This window comes from Pelecanus crispus, chromosome 6 (assembly GCF_030463565.1).
Source record: "Pelecanus crispus isolate bPelCri1 chromosome 6, bPelCri1.pri, whole genome shotgun sequence".
In the NCBI taxonomy this organism is placed as follows: Eukaryota; Metazoa; Chordata; class Aves; order Pelecaniformes; family Pelecanidae; genus Pelecanus; species Pelecanus crispus.
In genome coordinates this window covers 20,292,199-20,301,930 of record NC_134648.1, presented here as the reverse complement: position 1 = coordinate 20,301,930, position 9,732 = coordinate 20,292,199, and positions in this window count along the sequence as shown.

The window sequence follows — 9,732 nt, the reverse complement described above, 5'->3', positions numbered from 1 at the left end:
AACAAGATACTGATTCAGTGGCAGTTGTCATGATGTTATTTGCTATTGAAATACGTACTTTTTAGATATGCCTGACCAGTGGCATTGTCTAGAAAGACACAGAAAAAACATTACTGTCTCTCTTACACTTTTAATAGTCTGATGCCATATCTGGCAGGTTAATCTTAGGGCTTCTCTTAGTTTAGCTTGGAAGAGCAGTTCACATTCTTCTTCTCAGTTTCATAGAATCATAGAATGCTTTGGGTTGGAAGGGACCTTGAGAGATCATCGAGCCCAACCCCCCTGCAGTAAGCAGGGACTGAACCTGTGAACTTGGCATTATTAGCACCATGCTCTAACCAACTGAGCTAACCCAGTTTGAGGGAAACTTTTTGAAACTGACTTCACTCTAGTTCACGCAGACTGTCAGATTTTGAAACCACTGTCCCTTTGCTAAATGACTCTGGCTTTAACCATTTCTTCATCATAAACTTGGATCCATTTTATACTCCCATTTTGCTTATTTCCCCAGATATTAACTGTTATCTCAGTACAGCTCCTGGAATTGCAGAAAAAGTAAAAAAACCTGTGAATGCACTAGAATACTGGGTCACCTGAGGACATCTGAAATTCTGTTCATAGTGCTGTACTCACAGATGACCAGCTGAAGTTGGGAAACACTGATAGGAAAATTTATAAGAACTATATTAAAAAGAAAAGGTTTCACTAGATTAAGATTTGTAAACAGCCTTTTCTCCTTATCTAAAATATATTTTGCTTTATTATAGTCCTATTTGGCTTCTTAGCTTTCTGCCTTCTGAACACAAACGAAACGATACTGTTCTTCCTCTTTTCAGAAAACTGCTGATCCTGAGGAGGAAGTTTCCTGTTTTGACCGTGTTTAATTTTACAGATTTTACGTAGGTCACAGGATGCTGATTGAAAGCTCAGGCCTTTTGAAAGTTGTGGGAATGCTTTTTCATGAGCAACCACAAAGGGGCTCTGAAGGGTGTGTGATGTGACACCATTCTCTCTGAAAAAGAACAGTATTTCTGATGTTGATCATCTTCACCAACTGCAGGATGAAGCAAGGTGCATTTTGGTTGGAAATAGAATGTTATAAATTTCTCATCTGTGTGAACAAATGCTATGTCTCATGCAAAGGCTATTAGGAAGTGCTTTATTTGTTGTTGGATATCAAATGCTGTGGACTACAGGAAGCAGTTGTTTTTCATAAGATAGAAATACTCTCATTTGTATGATAAGGTTTTCTTGCAGGATGGTGAATGAGAATAGAACAGGTGTCTAGAGAGAAAAGATTCTGACTTCCTGGGGCTTTGGCAATTAAAGGCCAAGTTCTAGTAAACACTGCTTAAGTTCAAGGAAAGAAACATGATAAGAATTTACAAAGAACCCTCTTTAGTTCAGGCCTATGTTGATGCCAGTGTGGCCAGATCACGAGAGATCTCAGATCTCAGCCCTTGCGTGACTTGCAGGCATTGTTTGAATTCCTCCCCTGTCTCCAGAGAGAAGCAACCGGTTAGGGTTGCTGCAGATGACACAGCATATCTGACATTCTTCTAATGGACAGACTAGTGTTTGGACGAGTGTATAGTGGAGAGAAAGTATTTGTGAAACCTCCTGTGGGAGAAAAGAGGATTAATGCAGAAACTGAAAGCTAATCCTCCCTGCCCCACACAGTTGAGACTGGATCACCATTGCTTCTCCATTCTCTCAGTTTTGTCACGGTAGGAAGGGAAAGGGGAAGAGAGGGTTCCCTGGACATAGTTAAGGGACAGCTGTCTCCTGCCATTTCATACCTAGGCCCAGGAGGAAGGTAGATGGTCTTTGAGGTTGGAGGAGGATAATAGGAGCATGCATCAGAATTGAAGCAGGAAGCTAAAGCATATATAGTTAATTTGGGGAGATGAGGGAGTGGGGTGAGGTGAACACAACAGGAATGAATTAGAACCTGGGGGATGGGAGGGAGTGGACTAACAGGAAGTTGGATGCCCTGAATCCTAGGGCAGACTTTTCTGTAACCTAGGTTACTTCCTCTAACCTAACTTTTTGTTAAGGGCTCTTGTATTAAAATCCAAATCACCCTATTTCTCCGTGTTTTGGGGAGTTGGTTGTTCTGCAGCCATGTTAAGTCTGAATACTAAGGACTTAGGAAAAATAAAGACAGACTAAACATTTTAAATGTTTCTTTCTTGGCAGGCCAGCAAATAAGCTTATCCTCTTCATTGGAAGTACTGTACTTGTTGGAGTATAGTGCCTAAAGAGCTTACATGGTGAACTGCAACACCCAATTATACTCCATTGAGGTATGTTGTAATGTTATAAAACTGCATTAGAAAGCCAATTTGTTGGCATTAATTGAATGAGAGCTTATTTAGTGCTTAGCACAACAGGTTCATGTCTGGGTGGACAGATCTATGCTACTGCTACAAAATGGGAGAACTAGATCTTTAAAAGTTCTTTGTCTTGGTCTAAGTCTGCCCCCAGTAGATGGAGTTACAAAGCATTCATTAAAAAATAATGGTGAATCTCCCGTAAACTTAAGAATATATATTATTTTAAATTAATAGCAGTAAGGCACATAGATTAAAATGCTGGAAAATAAAATACCCTTGTGCACTTAAGTATATTAATCTATTTAAGTGGATAATATATTGTACTGTTGAGCCTAAATGTAGGAACATAAACAGTATTGTTTTTTTCACATTTAAAAGTTCTGTTCGTAATCTGTTTTCAATCCAGATGCTTTAACAGTCACTTCATTTCAGTATGATGATTATAAGAAAATACACTATGCCACAGAACATGTGGCATTTTAACCTACGGTCACAGTCAAAACTCATTGACCTAGTCAGTTCCATACAAACATGACACAGTATCACTATGTATCATGTCTTTTTTATGTTACAGGAAGAGGCTAGTTTTCTTAGGAAATGGTTAGTAGAACCCTATATTCGTATAGTTGTAAAAAGGGCATTTGTTTACAAAACCGGAACTCCCTTTCCTTGCACCAGGAACTTGCCATAAGTCAAGTCACAAACGTGAAGATAGGTGCAAACTCCACATATATGCAATCTCATAATCACTATTTTTTTATCAGCTGTGGCAAGCAGCTGTTGTTAATTCTCCAGCTCCTCCCGGAACTTTTATTGTTTGTTCCCTTTGGAAACTGGTCACAGAGTAAATAATGACTGTCCTTATTGGGTGTTTATCTTGGGCTAGGCAGCTACTTTAATGAGAGTGCTGTTCTTTCTCTATTGTAAAAAGAGTTTTCATTTTCAGTATCTCAATATTAATACAATGTTTTTAGAATTCAAAACTACTTCTTCAGAACCATTAGCTTCTCTTCAGTGTTCTTCCCCAGAGCTGGTCTGAGTTTTCACTGTACCAAAGTGATCCAATTTCAGAAGTGCTTTCCTCCACAAAGAGTAATCACTGGCTATTAATGGCCTTATCTTTTGATTGAGAATCCAGTTAATGAAAAATAAGTGTCTTATGTCCAATAAATTGAAAGTGCATGTCTGTGTTGTGATGAATGAGATATCATTCACCTGTTGAATCATAGAATCATAGAATTCTTTGGGTTGGAAGGGGCCTTTAGAGGTCATCTAGCCCAACCCCCCTGCAGTGAGCAGGGACATCTTTAACTAGATCAGGTTGCTCAGAGCCCCATCCAACCTGACCTTGAATGTTGCCAGGGATGGGGCCTCCACTACCTCTCTGGGCAACCTGTTCCAGTGCTTCACCACCCTCATTGTAAAAAATTTCTTTCTTATTTCTAGTCTAAATCTGTTCTTCTTTAGTTTAAATCCATTATTTGTTGTTCTTTCACAACAGGCCTTGCTAAAAAGATTTTCCCCATCCTTCCTATAGGTCCCCTTTTAAGTATTGAAAGGCTGCAATAAGGTCTCCTCGCAGCCTTCTCTTCTCCAGGCTGAACAACCCCAACTCTCTCAGCCTGTCCTCGTAGGAGAGGTACTCCAGCTATGTGTTAGTGCAGCTTATTACAATCCAATTCTGGAAGGCAGAAATTCTCTGTTGAGGATAGGGTTATGGCATTTGGTAAGATAGTTGTACAAGCAGCAGGCTTTATTTGTGGGATTGGAAGAACACTCAGTGCACAGAGCTGATAATTATTTTCTGTTTTTCATTGTTCTGAAAATGAATGGTGTAAAGGATCTATTTTTAAGTTGAAAAAGTACTTCTGTACTTAAGGAATAGAATAAATGTGTCCACCTGGGGGCATTAAGCACTTTACATAACCACAGAGTTGATACAACACAGTCAGTACCAGTTTGTGCTTTTTCACCCTGTCTCATCATAGTTTTGCTGATGCAGCGTGACCACTGGCAGTAATGAAAAATACATGAATTATTACTGCATTTGATTATGATTTGAGACAGATGAAGGCCTGCCTACAGAAGCTAGAAAGAAAAGAGGACATTCGTGTGCGTAAGACTAAAGCTATAGTGATGTAACCTCAGCACAATTATCTAAGTTGTTTTCCAATTTCTGGCCAAGGTAAAGGCTCTAAAACCCATTAACAATTAAGAAGAAAATTAATGGTCTACAGTGTACAGTACTATGCAAATCATGCTACCTGTTTCAGGCTTCATGCTTTTTGCTTCTTACGTGCCACCTTTCTCGATATTTATCTTTTGACCTTTTTTCCAATGTTTACTTTTATGTGTGATCACTAGAAAAGTTGCCATACTTGGAAATGTTTCTTTTCAAACTGGGTGTGCAGTGACTTTACTGTGACTTTAAGACGGCATATCAAAGGAAAAGGCTACGCTGTAATAACGTGCTCTTATTTATTACCCCTTAAACTCTGCTTCCTGCCCAATTGTTACTTTAAAAAACTGAGGTCAGTACAATGCACTAGAAGGCATGTGGTACTAATGGTACCAAATGTGAAGGAGGTGGTCAATCTATATGTCATATATGCGTATAAATGCATATATAATGATTGCAGGGCTTTTTTCCAACAATTATTATCATGTTGTAGTTCAGTCATCAAAGTTTTTCCTTCTCTTTTTGATGAAGAATATTAGATTGTCCCCAACAATCTATTGCAATGCAGGTATTAACAATACATGTTAGTTTTGCTACTGTCAAAATGTGTATGCTTATTACACACTCGATATGGCCATACATTTAAGAAGGGCATAACCATTCAGTGTACCAGCATAATTAACTCATGGTTAGCTACCAAGGGAAATTTAACACTTGCTCACACTTACTCAAACCCTATAGATGTCAAGAAATGGAATATAAATTATTTCTAGAATTCAAAAATGAGAGAAGGAAACTATACAGTGGAAGCTCCTGGATATGACATCATTTGAGTAATTTACAGCTACATTTAAGAAAATAAAAAATATACCCCAGAAAGCAAGCATGTCTGCAAAGAGCAGAGACAATGAAAAGAAGTGTGTGTCTCTGCATTCAAATAAATGTGGCAATATCTTTCAATCACATTTGTCCATATTCTTTGATAGGAAATACCAGTATCTGCATGATTGACCAAATATAGTTTTTTAGTCACTCGTCTTTAATGTGGCTTTTATGTGTCTGTCTTTTTTTGCAATAGTTCGAAATAGCTTTTATGATGTAAGAAGGAACTAGCACTAGCGTCCATAAAACTATTGTGTACATAAGCAGTTTAGTTTGTAAAAAAGATACATTTAAATAAAGTAGGTAAATAGGGGTGAAAAGGCAAGTCTCGTCTAAGAAATAAACCCTGTAAAAGAAGTCTACCAAGCACCCACATATTATATAACATCTCACCACAAAACTGACAGGAAGAGACAGTAATAAGCAGTCAGAGTAAGAGGATTAGTTAGTCGTTCTAATTGTGAGGCAAATTGGGGCTTTTATTTCACAAGTCCAATCTTGGCAGAAAGTGCTGAGTATTGGTGTATTTTCCCTTTCCTACATAATACTTTTTTTCTGATAATCCCAAACAGGAATTCAGAACTTTTTTTTTGCACTGAACGGTGTCTAAAACTGAACAGAAATCACTGTACTAACAGAAATCATAGTACTAGCTGTGGATACAGAATCCTGTCCTACTTTAGAGAAGATGCTGATTACATGTTAGGACTATGTTAATGCACTTTTGATTGTACATGCAACATAGAAAGAGGCAGAAGTGGAGGAAGGGGTCAGAAGAAGGAGAGAAAGCAGCTAAGACTGAGAGAACAGAGTGTGTCTGCTTAGTAGCATACACGCACAGCAGTTACATGTTCAAAAGAACTGGCACTGTTTTTTCTCACACTTTTTTGTTGAAGATGGTGAAATGGACTCTTGAAAACATACACCTGGGAAAAAACCCCACCACCACACCCAAAACCCAAAAACCTTTTACATTAGTTTGAAAAAAATGAATTACTGACTAAACATGCTTTCTGAAGAGTGGTCGCCTACTCTGTGAGTTCTCAAGCCAGTCAGACTAACTGTGGGACTGTACTGCAAACACTACAATGCTCTATTCTGGCTTGCTGAAGAAAAGACTTGATAAAAGGAATACTGATCAAAAATCCCATTGTTACATGAGATAGGACTGTCCCAAATAATGTGTAACCCTGTTAGGGTGTCCGTACTCATCATCACCTTTATTGAGAGGGTGTGGGTGTTGCATAAATAGAAATGGCCAAGATAGGGTACTTAAGAGTGTGTTGGATTACTTCTATTCTTGCAATGTATTATTCTTTATGTGCAAGTGACTGTACATCATTCTGAAGTCTTCTTTCAGAAGAATACTGACTAAAGACTAGCAGTCACATGTGCTTAATGTATGTTCCTAAGGCCTTTGAATGCAGCATGTTGTGAAATGGTTTAGCTCCAATGAACTTTACCATTTTACTTCAGTTGAGATTTTGGCCCCACACCTCCACAGGTGAGCAAGTTATGCTCCACTCTTGCAGTGAAGAAACTAATAAAAACATTTGCCTGAGCTAGTTTTTGTTTTCAGCACCATGGCCAGGGCACAAGGTAGGGAATATGTAACAGACACAACAAGAATGTACAAACTATTTGTAATAAAAAATAATTTTACCATGGATATGTTGCTGGCTGTACTTTCAGTGGATGGTCAGTAGCATATGGTCACCTATATTCACCAGGCATGAAACTGCTTGATTTCCTTCTCCTCCTGATAGTCAGCCATTAACAGTATATTTGTTTCTCCTGTAAGTCAGAGCTGCCAGCAAGTAAGGTAAATTGCAGCATTATTTATAATCTCTTAATTAGAAGTGAAAGACATTATTGATTTTTCCAGATTCTAAATCAGGCCCAAAGGGAACTACACTCATGTCCTCTTCAGTGGTGTCTTAGTTGGTTTCCTCCTTAGCACCACAAGTCAGGAGTTCAGATGTTTATTCTAGGAAATGTATCCCAAGTATGAGAAAAACACAGTAAGTATAAGAAACTCAAAACTGATTCTGAAGGTGTAGTTTAGCTTCAGGAAGTGAATAAAGAATACGAAGGATGTGCACAGTTGTACTTCTCTTTCTGTCTCTGAATCACAAGTGTAAAAATGGTTGTCTTAACTTGTGCCTCCTCCCCCCCAATCAGTTTGTAATCAATGGCATATCACTCTGTAAGAAAACTTCTGTAGTAATGTTAAATGTGGGATTTTATGGGAAAGGAGAGCGATACTTATTTACAAAAATCTCCAAATTAGTTTATTTTGTCCTCTTACGTTCCTTCTCTCCTGAATTTCACTTACTTGCCCTTGCACACCCACACAGTTACAAGCATTGAGCTTGGGATACCAAGTTTTATGAGGTTTGGCCAGGATTGTTGTTGTGCAAAGTAGAGGACAAGAGACACAGCTGTCAAGTCCCCATTGCATTTTTTATTTCTTCTTGATTGGTGGTGACAAACAGATTTGGACAGATCTGCATATACTTTTGCAGTCATTGTCTGTTAAGATGTGGTCCTTTGCCACAGAATATGGCTTATTTCAGCTTTCTTAAAGCTTAGGTCTTACTGCTTACTGTTTGTTTTTCTCCATTTGAATTACATGTCTTTAGTGTGTTTTCTTGGTGAACTAATGGGAAAAAAATGGTATATGTAACATGTTGTTTCTTCATTGCCATCCTCCTGATACCAGGATGCAGGGTCTTCTGCTGTCAGGTCATCTGTGCTGTGATCTTAGCAGAGTGCAGGTCTTTTTTTCTGGATATAAACAACACTCTTCCACTTTATCCCTGGGAGTAGTGTCTTGGGAACAGTGTTCTTTATTATAATTGTGTGCTATTCTTTCAACGCTTGTTCTGCTGCTTCTTCCAGTGCTTGAACACATACACATTTCCATTCATATTACATTCACATGCATACCAGCCCCAAATCATGTGTCATTAATTCTGAAAATGTTTTAATAGGCTGAACTGGATTGTTACTTTCATCTTGAACAGTTTTTTTTCAGAGTCATAACTAGTTGTGACTGAATGGACATTTCTGTTTTGGTCAGGTTGTAGAATTCATCTGCCTCACATACACTGTTGTTAATGTTGGCTGTCCATGGCCAACAGAAGCAAAAAAAAATGTGTGAACAAATACAATATTCCAAATGTAAGAGCAAGTCTGAGGAATTTGCTGATGCTTTTATGATACCTTTCAGGATAGAAACATCATTTAAGCATCTCAGGAGTACTCAACAAGAGATACTCTGTTTCATGGTGAGCAAGCAAAGCACATGATAAGATTTTCCAAAGCTCAATGCTTCTCACTTCCCCATTTTAAATATGTTGTTTAGTATACAACTCTCATCCTGGTGGCATTACTTGATGAATTAGTAATTTTGTTTCAGATGCATGACAAGGGATATTGTGCCTCTGCCAACTAGCCTGCTGTGTCCTATACTAAAGTGAATTTACTTGTTTTTAAATTTCTTCAAGAAAAAAAGTCTTTAAAGACCAATACTGTGGTTTTAGAGTAGACTACCAGAACATTAGTGGGTCTCACCATTACCTAGCTCTGGAAATGATTGCCTTTTAATGGTATAACCCACACTCAATGGCACTTAATATAAAACATATACCCTTAGCAATGGAAGAAATGATGTAGAAGACAGACAGCCATAGTTGTCTCATGTCCATAGCTGTCCAGTCCATGAGATGCCTCTGAAGACATCCAAGGTCCTTATAAGTGGTTAACAGATCATCACTAGAAACTTACAGATTAACTTTTTGACACTTACAGAACCATAGAATCATAGAATGCTTTGGGTTGGAACGGACCTTTAGAGGTCACCTAGCCCAACCCCCCTGCAGTGAGCAGGGACATTTTGAGCTAGATCAGGTTGCTCAGAGCCCCATCTGTTATGACCCAAACTGGGGTGCCTAGAGAGGATCGTGGAGGTTCTGTGATTCCCTTGGGCTAAATTAATGTGAAATGACACCAAATGATCAATTAAACACTTTATTGATGGTAAACACCAACCTGAACTTGGAAAGCATAATGGTAGGCAACCCAAACCAGGAAAGCACAACAATAGGCACCATGGGTTCTAATTCAAATACTTATAAGAGGAAAGGAAAAGTGTCCTGGTTTTGGCTGGGATGGAGTTAATTTTCTTCCCAGTAGCTGGTGTAGTTCTGTGTTTTGGATTTAGTATGAGAATAATGTTGATAACACACTGATGTTTTAGTTGTTGCTAAGTAATGCTTATGCTAGTCAAGGACTTTTCAGCTTCTCATGCTCTGCCAGGCGCACAAGAAACTG